The sequence below is a fragment of the Stenella coeruleoalba genome (genome assembly GCF_951394435.1).
Source record: "Stenella coeruleoalba genome assembly, chromosome: 6".
NCBI classification, from domain to species: Eukaryota; Metazoa; Chordata; class Mammalia; order Artiodactyla; family Delphinidae; genus Stenella; species Stenella coeruleoalba.
The window spans coordinates 68,070,819-68,094,900 of record NC_137151.1 but is presented as its reverse complement, the minus strand read 5'-3'; the positions used below and the strand labels follow the sequence as shown (position 1 = coordinate 68,094,900).

General features: G+C 45.5%; 1 long non-coding RNA gene across 2 annotated transcripts in view; it reads right to left on the bottom strand.

The window, feature by feature from the left end:
• The window catches only part of LOC307188169, a 182,585-nt gene that overhangs the window by 19,857 nt on the left and 138,646 nt on the right, over nt 1-24,082 (bottom strand). The window contains exon 3 of one of the 2 annotated variants that reach the window (XR_013828817.1): nt 14,236-14,415. The exons of the other annotated variant lie outside the window; for it this stretch is intronic. This is a non-coding gene — a long non-coding RNA (uncharacterized lncRNA). The remainder of the gene's footprint in view (nt 1-14,235; nt 14,416-24,082) is intronic. 2 annotated transcript variants of the gene reach the window in all.

Sequence of the window (24,082 nt, the reverse complement as noted above, 5' to 3'; positions counted from 1 at the left end):
ATAGGCTAGCAACAGCCCTGAATCTGCTGTGCAACACCTTGGACACTGCATCTTCCCCAGACCCCGACACCTGACACCCTCAAACAGTCACTGCTCTTGAAGCTGGAAACCACGAATAGAATTGATGGCTCATCATTTTCCTTGTGCCTCACTAGCCAGCCAACAGCCAGCCAGGTCCTTCCTGGGCCCCAACGATGCTCCAGCAGGCGCAGGCCCAGCGGCAGTCAGCACCTCCCTGAGCGAGGCCAGTCAGCGTCTCTGCGTGAATGAGGAACACACCATTGTCTCACTGTGTTTCTTTCCTGGAAAGACTCTGCCTCGCTGATTTTATGTGCAGATGCCAGATTTCTCCTAGGCTTGGTGATTATTTAACAGGAATGATGGTTCCATGGGAATAGCTCCTGTACACATCTCCAGGTTCCCTGGTTTCCTGAGGCAGTAGACTGCTGAATGGGACGGACGCCCAAGTGACTGAAGCCCAAGTGACTGACTACATTTCTACAAATTCTCTTTTCACTCTTCTATTCTCTCGCAGCTTTTAAAATTTTCTGAACTGGATGAACACTTTATGACAGACTGTACATGTCAAGGCAGACAAAGAGCAGGTCATTGGACCTGCTGTGAATCTCAGATACATCCTGGGTGAAGTGAAAGAGGACTCCCCCCAGCTGCTAAGAGTGAGGAAATGCAAGCTGGGCTGGGCTGGGAACTCTAGCTCTGCTACAACCTGGCTAATTGTTACTGGGCAGAGAGACAAAGAACAGATAAGAATTTGCAGCCGCAAGAGAAAAGAAATCCGAAAGGGATGGAAGAGTTTAGTAAAAAGACAGCTGGAATCTGAACCTACCTTTTTTGTTCACGGGACAGCTACAAGGTGCCTCTTCCCATCATGTCACAAGCACTGACTATCCTAGGTCCAGGGAGACATGGGTCCCTCAGAGAACTCACTCACAGAATAGCAGGTGGTGTAGGTATAAACAAATAATTACAATCAAATGTGGTGGGTAGCAAGAAAGGGAAAGGCACCACCAAGCACTGTGGGCGTACCCAAGAAGGAAGGCCCCCGAGGATGACAGTAGTGCCCCGAGTGGAGCTTGGGGAAAAGCAGAGAGAGGAGCTTGACGGACTGACGGGCTTCCACCCCTAGAAATGGGACTGGGATCAACACAAACCAATCATTAGAAGGGACGAACGGGAATGGATTCTGGAAGAGCAACCAGCAAATAGTTCTTACAAACTCCATCATCCAGTTACCATCATTCAATAGCTCTTACCAATGGTGCCTCAGCTTGTTTCCAGTATCTTGCTTTGTAAACAATGCCTTAATTGACATCCTCACACATACATCCTTGCATGTACAAGGGTAACTTACAGAATAAATCCCTGGAAGTAGAACCTTGAGTTAAAGGGTGTCTGTTCTTATAACTCTGATAGACATGACCATATTGCCCTTCAAAGGGGGCACCCATTCACACCCACAGCATCTCTGAGATGGCTCACTTCCTCATATCCTGGCCTGTGTGTTGTCAACTTCCTTAGATCTGTACTTTCAAAGTTCAGTTTGACAACCATGTGGTTGATGGATAAGAAGGGGAATAAGAGTGGAGATAAGAAAAGCAGTTATATAATTACAGTAATAAAAGGGAGAGATGATAAGGACTTGAGCTATGGTAGCTGCCAAGTGTGTCTGCAAGTAGGGGCAGGATCAAGGTATGCATCTTCCAAGTACAACGTGGCAATGGAAAATGTAACTATTGTGCTGAAAATTTCACACTGAGAAGGCTTCTTTTTGACAAAAAGACTATAGAAAGGAAGGAATAAAGGAAGGGAGGGAGGGAGAGAGGAAGGCAGGGAGGAAGGGGAAGGGGAAATGATGGGAAAGAAAGGAAAGGAAAGAAAAAGAAAGGAAAGCATTCTGTTTTTAAGACTTTTCCAGTTGGAAATAAAAAATAAACATGCTAAGTACCAGAGGCCTTAACACAGGCTCTATACAGAGAATTTGAGTTAAACATGCTCAGATCTCAAAAACAAACAAACCTAGAAATGGAATAATGTGTTATCAGAGCACTAAGCATTAAGTAACACTCTAAAAGTGCATTTTGTAAATTCTAAACAGTCTACAGTGTGAGAGAATATGGCAATACTGGTCTTACTAAAGCAGAATAAGGCATTGAATCCTAAGGACCATTGCTCAACTTGAGAAAAACCTTTCCTCTGTGGATCCTCCCCCTTGGATGTTGTAGACAGGAGAGTTCTCAGCTGACATCCAGATGCCTCGTACACTGTAGGTCCTGCAGCAAACACTGGCTGCGATAGTCTAAGATCAACCCCTGACACCTTCCCCTAGTTTCAGAATGACTGTGTCTAATTCTTGATTATGTTTAAAATCTTCTTGTGAATATAACTGCAGATGAATGCATTTTGCTACTGAGGTCCATAAAACCCTCTGCTTTGCTCACATTCCTGAGGATGGCTACAACTATTTCTCTCCTGGGTGCAATGATGAGGGAAAAGAAGCATTTCTTCTTCCAAATCCCCTGACATCGTAACTACCCACCCAATCCTGCTTTTCTCATTATCTGTACCAACCATCCTGCGATCTTTCTTTCCTAGAAGATTCTTAAAGGAAGAAGCAAAAAGGAGAACATTTTTGAAATAGTTACAAAGGTGGGGGAGAAAAAAAGCAAACACATTTTTAGGAGGTTTAATGTGCCCATGGGAAAGAGAGTCAGATAAACAAGGTTGGGTGGGGTGGGGATTAGTCCCGGGTAGAACAGTCCGGGGCATATGATGCTGTATCTGGTGGAAGTCCCTGGAGGAGGGACCAGGAAATTTGCAGACCCGAACGTCAGAGCTGGAGCAGTTTACCAGGCACTCTGAAGCCATGTGGGTGTCCACAGCACCCCTCAGAGCAGGGCCACATGCTTGAGGGCTGCCCAGCGCCTGTGTGCTCTGCTTCCTTCAAGCCCAGGCCTGTGCTCTCTGCTCAGCTGGAACTCTCTCCAGCAAAGGGTCTGGGTCTCCCTCGGTTTCCCTTATTTCCCAGTGTATGTGTATAATTGATGCGTCTTTGCCAGGATGCCAAAGAGCCCAGAGTCCAGAGAATTCCCTGAGCCTTCAAACCCAGACTGGCTAGGCCCTTCAGTGTAGCCTGGAGTCCCGGGTACTGACTGATCAGGAGCCAGTAATCCCTCGTAGGAAGGAGGGTCTTAAGGCAGCGAAAAGTCTTCCCTCAAAGACCTAACCACAGCCAGGTTGAAAGGCCGGCTCTGGAACGCTGTGTCCCTGGTCCTGCTCGGGGTCCCACTCCTTGTTTCTGTCCTGCCGTCTCGCAAGAAAGGGAAGCCGTGCCTCCTCTGTGACGCCCCACAGACCGCCACCCACGAGAGGCTCTTGCTCGTCCTTCAATCGATCGCTGCTGTCCGTGATCATTACCACAGGAACGATCTCCTCAGCAAATGCCCCCCACTTAGCACCCACAGGTCTCTCCTCAGCAGGAAACATGGTGCTGGCACATAGGAGATACTCAGCCATTGAATCAAAGTGGGCCATGCTATTTTCTCCTCCCACAATCCAATTCCGGAAAGAGTCTGGTGTTTCTTGTAGCTGAGAGTCCAGAGGATGATACAATCATCTATTTACTCCCAAGTAAGTCACCTTGCAGACCCTACAGAGTCACACTCCGACCGTGACTAAGTTCCTGCTTCCTCAGTTTCCCTCCCTCCTTCCTTCTACACTCTGCCTCTACCCATCCACCCACCCCCATCCCTAGCATCACCAAAGCCTGGAGCCACACGGCCTCTGGAGCCTGCCCTTCATTCTGAAACAGCGGCATGAATTCCTTTTCCAAGTGGAGCCCTCATCAGACAACCTCTCTCTTGCTGCCATTATAACCTTTCACAGCATAATTTTGATGTATCTTATGCTTTAAAAACCCCTTCCACCAAGGATAAAGGTGAGCTGGAGTAAAGTGAGTGAAGAGACAGATAGTTCTGCCACCAGCAAGCAAATGTCTTCCCCTGAGAAATGACTTAAGGGGCCTAAGAGGCTTGGAAGAGTTAATGGCCCTCCCTAAAAGGCACCAGGTGCATCGAGAGACCAGAGACACTAATAGTTTACCTGTAAGAGCTCAGCTCAGACAAAATAAAGCAGAAATCTGAAAGAAAGGACTCCAAATGTTTTTGAGATTTTTAGCACAAGGTTAAGGAACTGACCACAAACCAAAAGGACCCAGAAGTTCAAATCAAGCCTAGAAAGTTACTTAATTGTCTTTACCTCCCAAATAGCTACCAATGTGCTCATCTCATTATAGGCAGCACCCTCAAAAGGAAGGCCACCGGGGGGTGGGATAGGGAGGGTGGGAGGGAGGGAGACGCAAGAGGGAAGAGATATGGGAACATATGTATATGTATAACTGATTCACTTTGTTATAAAGCAGAAACTAACACACCATTGTAAAGCAATTATACTCCAATAAAGATGTAAAAATAAATTAATTAATTAATTAAAAAAAAAAAAAAAAAGGAAGGCCACTGGGAGGAGCAGAGGGAAGGTCTGAAAGCTCCTTGATAACCACATTAGAAATCAGAGAAGCAGGTCAATTAAAAGAGATACTAAGTGCGCGTACACATGCCAGGAAAAAAGGGGGCATCAGACCAGAGCAAAGCAAACCACCATCTGACAGTCCACCCTTTTTCTCTCTCTAAATTCCTAGTTGCCTTAGATGTAATACTATATTTGCAAATTCTCTGGCTCATGAACCGTTTGAAGTAACATAAAAGCCAATTATATTTCATTAAAAGCCAAAAAAAAAAAAAAAAAAGACACCAGGTGTGCCCAGGAGGCTGCAGCCGCAGGGCCGGCCCCTCTGAAGGGGTGGAGCTCACAGCTAGCCCGAAGTCCAGGCAGGGCAGGAGCTGCGCTGTACTCTGCCCCCTTGGCACTGAAGCGGCAGGCAATTTGGAGGCAGCCACTTGGACTCTGTTGGGCCCAATGAGTCCCTTGCCTAAACCATATGTTTTCCCTTTCCTTACAAAGCTGTTTCCTCAGCGGGTTCAGTGAGGAAACCCCTGAGTAAACAGAGAGCATGCCATGGGCCCCAAGGTTTCTCTGAGGTGTACCCCAGGGACGCAGCCCCGGGTGAAGCCCACTTCCAGTCCTCCTGCCAGCCCTCCAGCCCGTCACAACTGTTGTTCCCATGAAGTAGCTGCTTTCAACTCCATTCGCTTCAGCCTCCGAAGGAAAAGCTTACAGCAAGGCGGAGGAAACCTCCGAGGCAGATGTCTGCCGGGGGCACGGAAGCCCTCGGGCCCTCCCTGCCAAAGGGTCACCCCACCCCACCTCTGGCAGCAGAACAATGCCTCCAGTCTTGCTGGGGAACTCCACAGGCTTCCAGGTTGGCTCGTTTTCAGCATCTGAGTGGTTCAGGGGCCTCATCTTGTGTGAGGGGGAGGGGAAGCAAGAAGTAGCTAACATGTGAGGCCACAGAGGCATGGGAGGATTGACGGGACCAGAGGTCTAGCCCAAGGCTGTCCAATTTGAAATCCCACATCTTGACCAGGACCCTTTATCAGTCATGGGCTGATACTGGGGCCAGGGTCACCAACCAGGTTCACCATCTAAACAGGAAGGCCCTTGATGTACTGCCAAGCTCAAGGGCTGGCTCAAGAAATACGTGGGCTGCACCTCAGGAAGGGGGCCAAGGAAAGTGGGTTTTGGCAGTAGCAGAAGCCCCTGTACTTTGCCAGTATTATCGTTGCTATTTGGTTCAGAAACCCAAGAAATAGTAGATAATCTCCACCACTTACTTACTGGTACAATCTTGAGCAGTTTACCTAATCTCTGCATGCCTCAATTTTCTCGTCTGTAAAATGGAAATAATAAGAGCCCCTACCTCAGAGGGTGGTTGTGAGGAGTAAGGAGTTAAAGTGTGCAAAGCACCCAGCAGATGCCTGGCACGTGGTAAGCTCTGTATATCGCTGATAGCAGCATCGTCATCCTCTTCCTCAGTAGCACCATCAGCATCACCATCATCTTGGTCTGAAACCTCCCCCCACTTCTCTCCAGGCAGAATCAAGCACTCCTGCCCATTACTCCCTTTAATGACACCTTGAATGTAGCCCTCATCACTTGGTACCAACGCCTCTAATCTGAGCAGGAATTATGACTTTCCATCTCTGTATCTTCAGTGCCTTATACAGTGCCTGGCACATAATGGATATGAAGTACACGTGTGTTGAATGAATGAAAAATGGTGCTTGATTCTAAAAATAAGACTTTCAGATAAATCACAAAGGTGTCTGATTTTTATAAGATTTTTAAATATGCCTTCGACCATGCCTTAGAAATCAGAACATCATAATAGGCGCTATGAAAATTGAAAGGGCTTTAAATCATGATGTCAGACACGTGTAGGAGATTGTCATTGTAACAATCATTCTATCAAATAATAGTAACAAACCCCATTTGAGGCACTGAGTGTCCCTGATGCCCTAAAGACCCCCTCCCTATTCAGCATTTGAAGACTCAGAAATAGGCAATCCCAAGAAGTACCCCCATGAGTCTTGCCATAAGTGAAAACATTTCCAAGGAATCAGCATCTAGTGGAATGTTTTAAAATGAACTTTCAAAGACAGACTCCAAAAATAGGTTCATGAAATACTGATGGAGCACCTCCTGTGTGCCAGACACTGGACAGACACATGTAAGATATGGTGTCTAGGAGGGGAAACAGGCACGTGAATAGATAATTCACATACGGGGAGTGATATGCAGAGGCAAGTCCAGCATATTCAGAAAATACAAAGGATGGGACCGAGTTGGGGGTTCGGGATTTTTAAATGGCAGTAGAGACTGACCTAGGACAATGGATGCATTTTTAGGTTCCTTCCAGGGCAGCTGTGGTTCAGAAATACCAAGGACTGCTAAGCACATTGCTGCGCATTCTAAGACGGTGCCACTACCACACTTGTAACCCACTTAAGCTGCCAGCAAGAGGAGCCCCCTCACCCCGCCCCGGACAGGCGGCTGGAGCTGCTAGCCTGCGTGGAGTCCCGGGACAGGGCGCTCCCTCCCACCAGCCAGTGCATAGTTATCTTTGCTCAAACAAAGCCAGCGCTGTCCCGCTGTCCAGGACTGCCGAGGGCTTCTCTGCAGCCCACAGGCCCTCCCCGCTGAGTCTACAAATAATAACTGAATGTCGCCCAGGTCACCTCAAAAATGCTCACCACCATCGGGGTCCTGAGCAGGAGCCTTATCCTGTCATGCTCTGATGACTCCCTTCCTTCAAGCCCAGGCCTGTGCACCCACTGGTCATCATGGGTGTGCTTCCGGTTTTCAAGGGGTGACTACATTTTGTACTTGGATAATTCCTTTTAACTAAGGGAGGTGCTGTGAGAAGTGGAACAATAGTGCCTATTCACAGTGGGTGAGAACCTTTAATTCGCCATGTGCGGCTACCTACTCCAGGCCAGAAAGATGCATGAGAGTACAAATGAAGAGAGCTCTCAGGTTTGGGACTGAGTCGCCCTCCTTCTAAGGAAAGAATCTTACAGCTCGGACCCCTGCTGGTCAATATGGCTGCTGGGACACGGCTTCCTCAGAGGGCTTCTGCCCATCCCTATGCAGGTGGGACTCTGGAGGTAGGTGCTGGCATGAGGTCTCTTAAGAGGATTACAAGCCAATCATCCTAAATCAGGCGCCTCAGGTTTCAATAATTACCCTCAAGCTAACCTTCCTTTTCCCTCGGAGGCTAAAAGGGGGCCTGTGAAGCCACTGCCTCAGGCCTCGAGGCACCTGGCAATGCAGGTCCCAGGAAGGAACTCAAGGAAGAGGCTGGGCTGGGAGGAGGAGCAGGAAATCTTGGCAATTCCTGAGCTGGCGCTGGGCCGAGGACGGTGGACTGAGCACAGTAGTACGTGCCTTTCGTTAACTGAGAAGTGCCCCCAAAGAAATTCCACGCCATCGAGGTGCTTGTTGCAGTGGGAAAGGCAGAGGAAGGAAATACCAGGAGTCAGCGGCTGACAAGATAGAGCCCTGTGTTGGGCTTCCCTGGTGGCACAGTGGTTGAGAGTCCACCTGCCGATGCAGGGGAAACGGGTTCGTGCCCCGGTCCGGGAGGATCCCACATGCCGCGGAGCGGCTGGGCCCGTGAGTCATGGCCGCTGAGCCTGCGCGTCCGGAGCCTGTGCTCCGCAACGGGAGAGGCCACAACGGTGAGAGGCCCGCATACCAAAAAAAATAGAGCCCTGTGGAAGAGTCACCATGATTCATAACATGGGAAAAATGAGAACTTTTGGAATATTTGGTCAGCTCAGGTATCAGGTGATTTTTGCAAATCATGGCATTTTAAAATAATAACAATACACTGGTTTCTCTCTTATTATGTCATATGTTTATGGCAAAAAGTTACAAAAACACAGAAAAGTGTAAAGAAATAATCGAAATCATCAGGAAACTGGACACCCAAGAATAACCACAGTTAATATGGTGTGAGATATGTGAGTTAATATGGTGAGATTTTTGTATAAAACTCATATAAGATTGTTGGTATAATTAGATATTTTATTGTCTCACAAAGATTTATTGACGGCCTATTATGTGCTGGGGATACAGCAATGAGCAAAACAGACAAGTTCCCAGTCCTCATGGATCTGGAACTCCTCATGGAAAAACAGACAATAAATAAATAAATACAAAAATATGCCATGTACCAGGAAGCAATAAGTGCTATAGAGAAAAATAAGGCACGATCGGTGACAGAAAGGATGGGGTGGCAGTGGTGGGCTGAGGAGTGGGTACTATTTTTATATGAGCAGGCAGGGGTGATGTGGCTGATAAGGTGAGCTTCAACCAGAGGCTGAAGAAAATGAAGAAGCAGCTATGCAAGTATTTCAGGCAGAGCGAAGAGCAAGTGCAAAGTCCTGAGGCCACAAACACTGGGCATGCTGGAAGAACATTCAGGACTCCAGGGTAGCTGAAGCGGAGTGGACTTTCACTGGTGGCACAGTGGTTAAGAATCCACGTGCCAATGCAGGGGACATGGGTTCGAGCCCTGGGCCAGGAAGATCCCACGTGCCACGGAGCAACTAAGCCTGTGCGCCACAACTACTGAGCCTGTGCTCTAGAGCCCACGAGCCACAACGACTGAGCCCGCGTGCCACAACTACTGAAGCCCGTGTGCCTAGAGCCCATACTCCACAATAAGAGAAGCCACCGCAATGAGAAGCCCGTGCACCGTAGCAAAGAGTAGTCCCGGCTCGCGGCAACTAGAGAAAGCCCGCGTGCAGCAACGAGGACCCAAAGCAGCCAAAAATAAATAAATATTTAAAAAAAACATAACTCTGTAATGACAATAAGATTGTACCATATGGACTAACCATAATGTATTCAAGCAACATCTTTTGTGGTTATTTTGATTACTTTTCTCTGTTATTAACAGTATGATGATTAACACATAAATCCTGGGAGCCCCCTGGTTATGTCCATACAATAAATTCCTAGAAATGTAATTAGTCAAAGAATATAAATACGTAAGAAGTTTTTTACACACATTCCAAATTTGCCCAGAAGGAGTCTGATAAATTATAACTCTGTACGTGTAAGAATTTCCATTTCACTGCTGGATATGACAACTTTTAAAAATCTTCGGCAATTTGACAAATGAAGACCTGTACTATTGATACATTGTTACTTTAATTATCGCCCGATCATTACTGAAGTTGATGTTTTACATATGTTTATTGCAAATTGTCTGATCAGGTCTTTGTCCAATCTGATCAGATCTTTTGTTTATTTTTTATTGAGGAGTTTTTTTCTTATTGTTTTGAAGAGCTCTTGTACATAAAGACTCAACTTATTTGCTGGGGTTTTTTTCTCAGTTCTCAATTATCTTTTATGTTTGCTTATGGTTTTTTAACTTAAATGTTTAATATTTATTTAGGCTGTGCAGGGTCTCAGTTGCAGCATGCGGGATCTTCATTGCAGCACACGGGATCTTTGTTGCGGCACATGGGATCTTCGTTGCGGCATGAGGACTCTTAGTTGTGGCATGCGGACTTTTTAGTTGCAGCATGCATGTGGGATCTAGTTCCCCCACCAGGGATCGAACCCAGGCCCCCTGTATTGGGAGCACGGAGTCTCACCCACTGGACCACCAGGGAAGTCCCTTAACTTAAATTTTAAAATTCTTAGGAAGTCAAATCTATCAGTATTTCTTTTATGATTTCATCCTTTGCTTTCTCACTGCAAGATCTGGTAAACATTCACCTATATTTTCTTTATTTTAAAAATAATTTCCTTTAAAAAAATCAGCCCTACTGTTTATGCAATAAGTATATAATTTTTTTCTACTTAGCCAATCAAGTATCATCCTATGATTATGAATTGAGCAGTGTGACCTTTTCTTATAAATATGAAGCATACATTTATAATGTACAAAATTCATATATATGTGTGTGCATGCTTACACAATTACCAGATTTTCTATCTTATATCCATTAATTTGTAAGTCTATTCTTGAAACAATATGAGATTTATTTATATATTGTAGCATTTTGATGCTTGGTACGGAAAGCATTCCCCAAAATTCTTATTTTGCTACATTTTCTAGGTTATTCTCTTTCATTTATTCTTCCTATAACTTTAAATTGTTATCACAATCCATAAACAATCTCATAGTAATTTTATGAGAATGACTTAACACTTAGAAATTAATTTTCAGAGAATGTACATCTTCACAATTGAGTCTTTTGTAACGTGGTATGTCTCTGTTTAGTCAGGTGTCTTATGTACCTCAAAAAACGTTACCATTTTCATCATAGATTCTGTACATTCCTTTTAAGGTGCTTATTCCAAAGTACCTTACTTTTTATTGCTATTGTGAATTATTTTTTGTAGATTTTTTTTTACTGCAATTGAAAAAGCTGGGCAGAAGACATGTGTGTGATGTACATCATGAAGAACAACCTCATTCCTCTGCTAACGGAATTAGAGCACACAGCCCTGATGGACAACTTCCACAGCCCCACACTTGGACGGGAAAAAACGATCATGTGTGTAGTGTGTATCAGTTAAACGTAAAGGCTAGGCTGCTATAGCCAAAAGACCTAACAACACTGTGGAACAGAGAACAAAGAAGTTCATTTCTCCCTATGATAGTCAGAGATAAGCATACCAGCCTGGTGGGCAGCTCTGGTCTATAAGCCCAATCATGGACCCATGTTGCTTCCAGGTTACTGCTCTGTCACCCCGTAGAGGATTGTTGTTGTTTATTTGGTTAAAGCTAGACTGCCTCTAAGTCAACATCGCAAAAGGGGCAAAGGGAAAAGAAAGTGTTGGAGGGGGGTACACAGCCTTAGGTCTAGGCCTGGGAATGACACACAGTACTCAGACTCCATTTGAAAGAACTGGATCATGCCACCACACTGATGTGCAAGGTGGGTGGGAAAATACAGTCTAGCCCTGTATCCAGGAAGAAAACAGATATGGTGGACAAGTACCAATACCAGCCATAATGTGCCCCCTCAAGAAGAAAATGTGATGAGAGGCTGATCACTTAAAAAGGGATATGTATGTCCATAAATCGTACCAATGTTTTCTTAGGTCAGTCTCCCAAGGCAATAGAAATAAAAACAAAAATAAACAAATGGGACCTAATCAACCTTACAAGCTTTTGCACAGCAAAGGAAACCATAAACAAAATGAGAAGACAACATACAGACTGGGAGAAAATATTTGCAAATGATGTGACCAACAGGGATTAATTTCAAAAATATACAAATAGCTCATAAAACTCAACAACAACAAAAAAACAAACAACCCAAACGAAAAATGGACAGAAGACCTAAATAGACATTTCTCCAAAGAAGACATTCAGATGGCCAATAGGTACATGAAATGATGCTCAACATTGCTAATTATTAGAGAAATGCAGATCAAAACTACAATGAGATACCACCTCACAGCAGTCAGAACGGCCATCATTAAAAAGTCTACAAATGGGCTTCCCTGGTGGCGCAGTGGTTGAGAGTCCGCCTGCCAATGCAGGGGACACAGGTTCATGCCCCAGTCCGGGAAGATCCCACATGCCGCGGAGCGGCTGGGCCCGTGAGCCATGGCTGCTGAGCCTGCACATCCGGAGCCTGTGCTCCACAACGGGAGAGGCCACAAGAGTGAGAGGCCCGTGTACCACAAAAAAAAAAAAAGTCTACAAATAACAAATGCTGGAGAGGGTGTGGAGAAAAGGGAACCTTCCTATGCTGTTGGTGGGAATGTAAGTTGGTGCAACCACTATGGAAAACAGTATGGAGGTGCCTCAGAAAACTAAAAATAGAATTACCTTATGATCCAGCAATCCCACTCCTGGGCATATACCTGAACAAAACTATAATTCAAAAAGATACATGCACCCCAGTGTTCATAGCAGCACTATTTACAACAGTCAAGACACAGGAACAACCTAAATGACCAGAGACAGAGGAATGGATAAAGAAGATGTGGTATATATACACAATGGAATACTACTCATCCATAAAAAAGAATGAAATAATGCCACTTGCAGCAACATAGATGGACCTAGAGATTATCATACTAAGTGAAGTAAGTCAGAAAGGGAAAGACAAATACCACATGATACCACTTATATGTGGAATCTAAAATATGACACAAATGAACCTACCTACTAAACAGAAGCAGACTCGTGGATATAGAGAACAGATTTGTGGTTGCCAAGGGGGAGGGGGTTGGGAGAGGGATGGAGAGGGAGTTTAGGGTGAGCAGATGTAAATTATTATATATAGAAGGGATAAACAACAAGGTCCTACTGTACACACAAGAAACTATATTCAATATCCTATGATAATAGGATATTGAATATAGTTCAATATCATATCCCTTTTCCCATAATGGGAAAGAATATAAAAATGAGAATGTATATATATATATATATATATATATATATATATCTGAATCAGAAAAACCCTGGGTCTCTGACGACTCTATAGCACTGAGCACATACTGCCTTAGACTTTTACACGGAAGAGAAATAATCCTTTACTGTATATAAGCTGGCTCTCTGTGACAGCAGCTGGGACTGTATCTTAATTAATACAGAATGTCAAGAACTCTTTCTGGACACCTGTGAATTCGCTTGTCTTGGCTGTCCAGGGTACACTTATGCTGCAACAGCCCCTGTGCACAGCTTTGGGGAATTCATTCTCTCATTCCCTCCCAACATCTGCTTACTCATCCCCCAAATATGTGTGGAGAACCTGCCCTGTGCCCGGTACAGAGCCAGGCTTTGGGGACATAACAGTGAATGAGGCAGGGGCTCCATCCCTGAAGTTCGTTTGGATAAGACTGGTCACATTAAGCAGTGTGTAAGCATGAGTTGATGGAGAAACTCAGAGAGGGGTAAGAAATTCTCCTGAAAGTAGTCGATATCAAGCCAGAGACCCACACCCATGTCTCTCAGGACCTGTAAACAGGTGCACACCATGCCAACTCCACAGGAGGAAAGGTGGCTCTGGAAGAGAAATCCTAAGATGGTAACTTGTTTTTGCACCTTCCTTACTTGCCTTTCATATAAGGTTCTGCAGAGTTTAGAAACCCTACCAGAATGCAGTGATATAGACTTTGCTTTAACATTTTAAAGAAGGTTAAAGGAAGAATGATTCTAACTGACCCCATGAGCTCCCCTGCCACTGGCAGCTCCTGTAACCTGCAGCCCTCACACCTCTAGGGCTGTGTTGGTGTGCTCTTTCACACCAACAGCTGGGCTACAGATCAGCCCCAGTTCCCGCAGCCTCTCACCTGACGTTGCTCCAATCAAACTCAACCTCTGGCTGTGTACTAAACGCGCCTTGTGCTTTTCAACTTGTGGGCTTTTGTTCAAACTGTCCCCTGCGCCTAGAAAGCCCTTGCTCCAGGTTGTCTGATGGAATCTCAAATATCATGAGGATTCTCCTGATCCCCTGAGTTGAAAGTGTTCACATACACACAGCCAGACACTTATGTGAGTCTGCCTTGCCCCCAGTCAGATTGTAAGCTCCTCAGACCAGAGGCTGTGTCTCTGTGTCTAGCTCATCTTGGTGTGGCCTTAGTACACAGCTGTGCATGTGAGAGGGCCTTAGTACATATCTGTTGGATTTGATTAGGTTGAATTTTCTCTCTTGTGGCATGGTAACAGAGCAAAAGGGCTCCACAGGAGGAGCCAGGGCATGGAGATGATGGGCTCACCTTGGCAGTGTAGAGTTGGTTTTCTTGTAGGTAAAACTGGGATAATAATGATACTTCAGTCTGCTGCAGGAGTAAAGAGTGGACATCTAGAAACAAATATTTCCTCTGAAGCAAGCGAGGTCAATGTTGCATATATCCCTCTAGATGCACTCCATAGCACAGCCAGCCACAGCTCTATTGCTAGAAAAGAAAGGAGATGCAGGTGTTAATGGACAGCTAGCAGCCTCTGCCATATAAACAAGCCAGAAAGGAAATGAATGACACATTTAATTACATTAACTTAAAAATTCTATTCAACCAAGACAACAAAAAGGTAAAAAAGGTAAGCATTAGACAGGAAGAAAATGTTAGCAACATATGTAATTGACAAAAATTAGAATCTATGAAGAACTCTTTCAAATCAATAAGAAAAAGAGAAATAATAGGAATGGGCAAAAGATGCAAACAAGCAGCACTCAGAAGAAGAAACCCAAGTGGCCAATACACATGTGAAAAAACAATCAGCCTCATGAATAACTGGGAAAGGCAAATTAAAACCATAAATAGATACCATTTCACATCCATCAGCTTTGCATGAAATTTTTTTTTTTTTTTTTTTTTTTTTTGCGGTACGTGGGTCTCTCACTGTTGTGGCCTCTACCATTGCAGAGCACAGGCTCCGGACGCGCAGGCTCAGCGGCCATGGCTCACGGGCCCAGCCGCTCCGCGGCATGTGGGATCCTCCCAGACCGGGGCATGAACCCGTGTCCCCTGCATCAGCAGGCAGAGTCTCAACCACTGCACCACCAGGGAAGCCCCTGCATGAAATTTTTAATCTGACAATACCAGAATAAAGAGCAGGGTGATTCAATCACTGTTGGAAGTTGTATAAATTAATGCAACTGTTTTAGAGAATTTGATGCTGTTAAGAAAAGTCAAAATGCACATATCATATGACCTATCCATTCCACCTTTAGACTGGTGTCCTGGAAAAACTCTTGCACATGGGCACAAGGAGAGTGCAAGGACACTCATAATGACATTATGTGTAATAGCAAAATAAAAATATTACAAGCAACATGAACGTCCATCAACTGGAGAATGGATACACAAATTGTGATTTATTAACACAGTGGAATGCTGTACAGTCGCTAAAACAAATGAATTAGAGCCATGCAGATTAATACAGATGGATCTCACAAATATAACTTCGAATAAAAAGAGAAGGTTGCAAAAGAATCATACAGGATGCTGCCACATATAAAGTTTGAGAATATGCCAAACAACTCCCCATATTGTTCAGGATACACAAATTTATGGTGGAAATATAAAAGAATGCATGGAAGGGTAAACACAAAATTCAGAATACTAGTTTCCTAAGGGCAGTGGGATAGGGAAGGGGGAAGATATAGTCATCGTGAGTGCATAAGGGATGTCAATTGAATTGATAATATTTTATTTCTTGAACTGGGTAGTAGGCACATAAGTATCCATTTAATTCTTTTTAATCCTTTTTCTATGTCTGAAAATATTTCATGATAATTTTCTTTTTTTTTTTTTTTGCGGCACGCGGGTCTCTCACTGTTGTGGCCTCTCCTGTTGCAGGGCACATGCTCCGGACGCGCAGGCTCAGTGGCCATGACTCACGGGCCCAGCCGCTCCGTGGCATGTGGGATCTTCCCGGACCGGGGCACGAACCCGCGTCCCCTGCATCGGCAGGCGGACTCTCAACCACTGCGCCACCAGGGAAGCCCCATAATAAATTTTTAAATCATGTTTTAAGAGAACGGGTTTGTGGTAGTCAGGGCCCAAGACAGTCCCACTGACCCTGGCCTCCTGGTATTCACACCCTTGTGCAGTGGCCTCCCTAAAATGATGGTGTGTGACTTCTGATGCTAGGTCATAACAGGCATTGGAGTTTCTGCCTTGTTCTCTTGTACCACTTGCTGTAGGGGAAGCCCTCTGCCATGCTGGAGGACGCTCCTGCAGCTCTGTGAAGAGGCCCATGTGGAGAGGAACTTCCCGCCAACAGCTTGTACCAACCTGCCAGCCATGTGAGTAAGCCACCTGGGACTCAGATCTTCCAGCCCCAGCCAAGGACTGCAGTCCAGGTGACATCTGAGTACAGCCGTATGAGAGACCCTGAGCCAGGAGGACCCCGCCAGGCTGCTCTGAACTCCTAACCCACAGAAACTAGGAGGAAAAAGTAAACAATTCTTGACTTAAAGCACTATGGTTTGGAGTGATCTGTTATGCAGTCATAGATAACTACTGCAGGGTCGTATTGAGTGATCACCAGGTTCCTTCAGATCTAGGCTTCGATTTCTCCCACCCCTAACTCCATTCATCCATTCACTCAGTCACTCAACTTCTGTGTAGAAGAAACTTCAAAAGTCTTAGGATCGCGCTTCCTTGGTGGCGCAGTGGTTGAGAGTCCGCCTGCCGATGCAGGGGACACGGGTTGGTGCCCCGGTCCGGGAAGATCCCACATGCCGCGGAGAGGCTGGGACCGTGAGCCATGGCCGCTGAGCCTGTGCGTCCGGAACCTGTGCTCCGCAACGAGAGAGGCCACAACAGTGAGAAGCCCGCGTACCGCAAAAAAAAAAAGTCTTAGGATCACTTCTGACTCCCTTTGGGATCCAGTCCTGGGCTAGAAACACTCTAAATAGTTCATAACTTAGAAGTTTAGTACTTCTTAATTTTACTTAGAAGAGATTCAGCTCACGAAAGAGGTCCTCCATCCTTAAGTTAATGCTATTGCAGAAAGTACAAGAACAGTCTCCAGAGGGAGAGGGCCTTGTGCTGTAACATGCGATTATATGTTTCCATAAGTATAGATCCTGGAACTGTATGTGGTATAAAGTAGTAAAATGCTGGATCATATGTTTTAGTATATATACTACCCTGAAAAGATTTCTCCCACCTGCCCAAAATTTACTAGCTACTAAATCTTTACTAAGCACACCCACCAACCTCACTGCTTCTCCATCTGAACTATACCAGCTACCTGTGATCATCTGCCAGATCAACAGGGTCTAGAAAACACAGAGACAGACCCACAGCCAAATACGCTTAAGAATCAGCCTACCAGCAAAGACACATCCCACGAAAACATAACAAGAGCAAAGTTTAAAAGAGGCCGGTTGTGGGCGCATGCAGGTACGTGCCAGCTCCGGGCTGCAGTTAAACTTGAAGTACATTCCCAGGGGTGGATCCCGACGTGATGCTACCCGGAAAGACGCACAGCCTGACGGGCTTACAAAAAAGCTTTACTACCGGCACTGCTCAGCTCTCTGTCTTTCCTTAAAGTTGCTGTGCAACTTTGCATTTACTTGGTGTGATAAAATGTCACTGACCAGAGGTGAGAAGACCTGGCGGGGGTGGGGGCGGGGTGTGCGTGTTATAATTTGGGCTTCTTTTGTAGACTCCAGCTAGCATAAACTAAAGACAACTTTACTGAGAGGAAAATAAATAACCCACAGGATGGAAAGAAGAGCTGAACAGCCAGGCTCTGAGTCATCCTGGGGATCGTGGAAACAAGAATCCACTGGCCTTCTCTTTATACAGCTCCAACACCTTCCTCCCCCAGAAACTCTCCCCACGAGATTCAAGTGTCCAGTATAAAGAGCCCAGTGGCCTAGCTAGAGCCATACGCCTAACCCTGGGGGTGGGAGACAGAAGGGGTTGGAAAGGTGGGACAGTCCCGTGATTGGCAGACCCACCAGAATGCAATGATTACAGAAAAGTCAGTTTCCCAAAGAAAGGGATGCTGCGCTGGCAAAATAAGAGATGTCCATTCACTGTCTAGCCTCATATGCTTGTCATAGGCTTAAATAAGGTCATGCACCTCTGAGAGTTTCTCTTAAATCTCTGTAAATGTAAAGTTCTTGCTCACTGTCTCTTTCTTGGATTTAGAAGTAAGCAAGAGCCTTTCCTTCTGACACCCCTACCTCTCAGAGGCCTGGAGGGAGCTGCAGCAACCTTGGGGGCACTAGATCCTGCAGGTCCAGGGCTCTGAGCTCCAAGTCACAGCTGTCATCAGGAAGGGAAACCAGAAAATTGTTTCCGGGAGTGTTGTCTGAACCAATAATCTGAGGCTTAGGAGAAATGCAACTGCTTGGCCTTTATGGGAGGGGTGTCTCTGAAGTTACCACTTGTGTCTCCTTCATCGTCTCTGAGACACCCCCCCCGCGCCCCCATATGGAGCACCCACGGTGTAACTGAGGACAATACAGTTCCCAGCCCCTGGCTGCAGCTCAGCCTTGGCCGTCTGTGCGGCCAAGTCAAGTAAAAGGAATCCACTGCCAAAGGAACTACAAAGAAATCATAGCAAACCTTTCATCGGGTCACACGGTGCAGACCGCTTTTCCCTTCTTTTACTCCAAATGCTGTTTCCAGAGCCCTGGCAGACTGACTGACATCCCCCTCCCACCCGTCTACCTCTCCTCCCCTTTGAGGTCCTCAGTTGGTAATGTCTTTTTCAGGCTCTCTCCTCCTCATCGGCTCCACTTCATCTCAATCACAAATAGAACGTTGGCAAATTGAGATGGGGAGGGACCAGCATTCTGGAGACAAGTAGGAGAGTAGAAGTAGGAGGTTCCTTAGGAAGCCAAACATAGGCTTGAACATCCCCATGGAACCATCTCTCATTCCTCATCTCAGACATGATCCCTGGGGAACCTTGAACAATGTGAAGAACAATGACCAGATGGGGTTACAGCCCCACCTGGAAGTTCCCATTAGGACCCCAGGAACAACAGGTGTCCTCCAGTGTTCATCCTGCTACCACAGACCTGTACAGCGACTGCCCCTCTCCTACTCTGTGTCCTGGGGTGGGGGGGGTTTCTTTGTTCCCAGTTCTTGAAATGGTAATAATTTTCCTTGTCATCCTGTCGTCATGGGAGACAAATGCATCAGTGTTAGTAATCCTTAGATAAAAGGTGCTTTACATGTGTGAAAAAATGAGCTTTAATTTCGTCTCTCGGGTATATGGTGAGGATTAATTAGTTAATCTTAGCAAAGTGCTATGACTGGCAGGGGGAATTAGCAAAACCCTGGGGGAGGACTAGCTTTGAGTGTAGTCATTTCAAACTGTTCTGCTGTGAAGAGCAGCTGAGGTAGCGGCTCTGGTCTCTCAGATGTCACGGTCTTGGTTTCCGGCGACACCCTAGACTATACATGCCTGGCCAGGGATGAAAAGGTGAAAATAACTTTGAGAGTGGGGAGCGAGGGGAGACATCAATGTACAAACGAAAACTCAGGACCTGAATTAATCTCTGATTCTCTTCTCACCATTGACCCTCACCTGAGTCCCTGAGAGCATCTGTGTGAAATGGAGCTGCTGGGTGCTGACCCAGCACAGAGCTGCCCCCAGGAGAGCAGGGAGGGCAAGGAAGGCTCCCTAGCTCAGGCCATGCAGCAGACAGCTCCTGGACCTCTCTAGATCCCCATATTCTCATTTGTAAGATTAAGAGGGTGAGCCAGATGTCTAGATACTGTAGAAAGACACGGTAATAGCACATGCTTACCCAGCACTTACGGCATATCAGCCATTCTTCTGTGCCTTCACTCATATTAACTCAGCAATCATGGCAGCCCTGTAAAGGTAGGAGGTTATTTTCCCCACCTTCCAGAGCTGGTAAAGGTTATGTTTGAAGCCAGGTGGTCAGGTGCTACAGCCCCCACTTTTAACTATTACATCATGCTGCCTCCTTAAGGAAAAATCTCCTTGTGAACCTCTCTGTTCATGAAGAACCCACAGTGGGGGAAAGAATTTTAAAAGTACCAAAGGTGAAATTCTTTGGGGCTCTCCACAATTTAAGCCTGAACTCATAGAAAGAAATAGCTCTGTTATTCTTCCAGGTGTCTGAACTACCATAACATATAAAAAGGAGACTAAGAGTATAACGGCTCTCTCCTCTGAGCTTTTAAAGTGAGTCACATGTTGGCTTTTAAACCTAGATTGTATCCTTCAACTAAAAGAGTTGTTTAGACAACAACAGTGCTTTTGGTAGTCTCTTAGCAAAACTGGCCAGTTACGTGAACCCAAAACACTAAGCTTATCAGGTTTGCAAAAGCCATTTGGAGACTTAAGGGCACTGATTTGAGTAACTTTTCAAGGGAATCTTAAGAAGAAATCTAAGCATGAGACCTTTTATCTGCTCGTCTGGCTCCCCATTCTAATACATCAGTCAGTCAGTGAACTGTCGGCATTTGAACGATGCACTGGGTAGATACGAGGTCCAAGGCTGTGTCAAAAAAGGCAGTTATTTATGTCAGTACCTGATTTTTACTTGCTCTCTTCTTCTCAGTCCAGTTTCTTCTAAAGCAAGCAATGTATTCAATAAGCAAATTCTCATTCAGGTGAGGAACCAGGGACGATAGAGTGAGGGCTGGGCCTAGGGAGTGGACGAGAGGAGACTCCACAGGTGTACTGTGCCTTCCACCAGTGACAGAAGGACCTCTGATGAAGGGCAGTCTGGCCTTGGGCTTACAGTCCTGCCAAACTTTCCTGCACATGTAGCTTCAATAAGGGGTTTTCCTGATACAGAAAGAGAACTAAAGCTTAGAGCTGGAGATTGCATGAAGCTTCTGATAAGGAGGAGAAAGAAGCAGCAAGGGAACTCCAGGGAGGGTCTAATAATGCAGCATCTAAGAGCACAGGCTCTGGATGCAGATGGGCTGTGTTCAAATCCTGCCACACTCACTGACCAGCTATATGTCTTAGGGCTTTGCTTCCTTGCTGCTCAAACATGATGTGAAGAAACTTAGAATTTACTCCAACATCCACTCTCATCTTCTTCCTTATGACAGAACTCAAATATTTACATTGCTGACTGTGAAACAGTAAGATGATATTTCCCAGCCTCCCTTGCAGCTAGGTATAAACGTGTAACTAAGTTCTAACCAATGAAATGTCAGCAGAAGTACTGTTTGGATTTCTAGGAATTAAAAAAAAAAAAAAGGTAGCCCTTTCACTCTCTTCCTGCTTCTTGCTGCCTGAAATAGACATGTGATGACTGGAGCTATTGCAGCCATCTTGAACCCTGAAGTAACCTTGAAGTGATATGCTGAGGATGGTGGAACAGAAAGATAGATATCTTGAATGACACCATGAAGCTACCATATCAATAGTGGCCTGGCCTACTTCCAAATGTCTTGTTTTATTTTTTTTTTTAACGTGGGATAAAATTTAACTTCTATCTATTTAAGCCATTATTGTTTAGGACATTTCTGTATAAGCGGCTGAAATGAATATTAACTGATACAAAGGATAGCATTAGTAACTACCTCAACCTGTTTTTGTAAGAACTAAATGAGAGAATGTACATAAAATTCTTAGTGCAATTCCAAGCACACAGTAAGTGACTGAGAGGGTCAGAGCTTAGAATGATAACTCAGAGCTAGCTTGATAGCTGTGAGAGCCAAAAGGGAACTCAGTCACCAACCCGAGCCCCAAATTTTAAAGATGGGATAACTAAGGCCTAGAGAGGCAGGGGCCCTTGAACAGAACACCTAGCCTGATAGAGGCAGCCCAGGTCTCCGCACATCTATGTCTTTCATACCCTTTCAAAGCTGAGGAGTGGCTGACACAAGAGACGATTAATAAAGTCACAAGGTGACCCCTAAATAATAGGATAAACAAATGTCCTGAGGAGGACTAAACATTTAATTCTGAGGCTTTCATTCAAACAATATCAATCTGCATTTGATTATTTACTTAACTATCAGGAAACAGGGGGGTGGGGTGTGAGAGAATGAATAAGGAGATCAGGTTTGGCTTCATAATGGACTGTGCAGTGTCTGTGTCTGGAAGCCTGCCAGGTCCATTAACCATGGCACCACTGTGGACGGAAGCCTGAGACACCAGTGAAAGAAGCAGTCTTCTCCGATGGCTTCACCTCAGCTGGCCCCTGCCCAGGACCCAGGAAGAAATGCTTCCTAGATGCTCTGAAGAGTCCCCTTAGGGGCAGTCTGATGCCAGAGGCCTGTGACTGCTCACTCACTCATCTTCCCGACTGTGACCCAACAGAATCACTTACCTGCCTTAAACTCAACAAGTAGCCTTAGTCTGTTTGATGCTCCTCAGGGGCAGGACTTAGGCTGGTTTCCTTGGGTCTCTAGCAAGACCACAGCTGGCAGAGTTACCTTGATGAGTGAGAGCATCCCACCTCTAATCTGCTGAGAACAGCAATCTCCAACCAAACATTCACAAATGCCAATAAAATCCTGGCTCCAGTAGCTCAAGGAGGCTCCACAATAAGTCACCCAGAAAGCCTCTTGGGAAAGAGTGACAAATGGGTTTTTTTCATGTGCCACCTGCTTAGTTAATACTGGTTTCCTGGAGAGCTGTGTTGAGAAGCATTCCTAAGCTTGGCAGTAAGGAATTCGACAGTGTATTAGCATTGCCATGGGCCAGGCAAGAGACAGAATCACGGGTTCCCACATTCGCCATCCTTAGCCTGGCTTTCAGATGTGCAAGAGCTGTGTTAGACCATCAGCCTCAAACTAGTTCACCACAGATCTGTGTCTTAGAGGAATTTTGCAGCACCAGCCTGTGGCTCGTAGACACATCCCTACTGCCTTCTCACAGACACTGTTTACATAAAGAATCAATTTCAGGGCTTCCCTGGTGGCGCAGTGGTTGAGAGTCCGCCTGCCGATGCAGGGGACACGGGTTCGTGTCCTGGTCTGGGAGGATCCCACATGCCGCAGAGCGGCCGGGCTCGTGAGCCATGGCCGCTGAGTCTGCGCGTCTGGAGCCTGTGCTCCGCAACAGGAGAGGCCACAGCAGTGAGAGGCCCGCGTATCGCAAAAAAAAAAAAAAAAAAAAAAAAAATCAATTTCAAATTGCCTTCATTTTTGCCTTTGAAAGCATTTAATCAGCAGAATTCACTGAATGGGATACTGTTGGGTGTTTACTCCGAAAAATTAAAGCGTAAATAAAATATAAAATGTGTACAGTATTACGCTGGAAGCACCTTCTCTTCTCTAAAAATCCCCACCCTCCGTTTTCAGGGATGGGTCCCCGGCAGGTGCTCAACCACAAGATCTGGTCCTCTGGTCATAGTTGCTTGCCGCTGAGGTGGCTACCTGCCTCAGGTTGAGCCAATCTGATCCATCTCCTGGGAATGTCATCCCTGAACTGAAAGTCACAGAGGTTGGGAGCAGAATCTTATAAAAACACAGGGGTAAAGCAGGTATCTCAACATCAGTACCTTACAGGGATCAGCTGAGCAAGTAGGCAAGTATCATAAAATAGCAGTGCCACTATGAAAATAAATGGCAGCTAACACTAAGTCTGTGTTTGGGGGGATAATAGAGAGTGGTGGGGACTATGCCCAACAGGAGAGCCATGCCCAGTCTGAAGGGGCAGCTGCTAACCTCCATCCAATTGTTGCCACATGGGAGAGGGGCCTAGTGTTGCCAAATTGTTTGATTTTTTTCCAAGAGAAACCAGAAATCTAGATTTTTACATGAAGGTCTTCCAATTTTTTTTAAGTTGTCAACTAAATTTCAAAACTAAATTTTGGTCAAATAAATCATGTCTTTGGTAAAATACTCCCTGAGAGCCAATGATTCACAATCTGTACTTTTGAAAGGAAGTATCTACGTCAGTCAGGGTCCTATCAGGACACAAATTGCTTGCTCAGAGAGGAGGGATTTATCATGGGAAAATTTACAAAATGTAATCAGAAATCACAGCAGTATCTTTTTCAATCCATCTCCTAGAGTAACGGAAATAAAGACAAAACTAAACAAATGGGACCTAATTAAACTTAAAAGCTTTTGCACAGCAAAGGAAACCATAAACAAAATGAAAAGACAACCCACAGAATGGGTGAAAATATTTGCAAATGAGGCAACT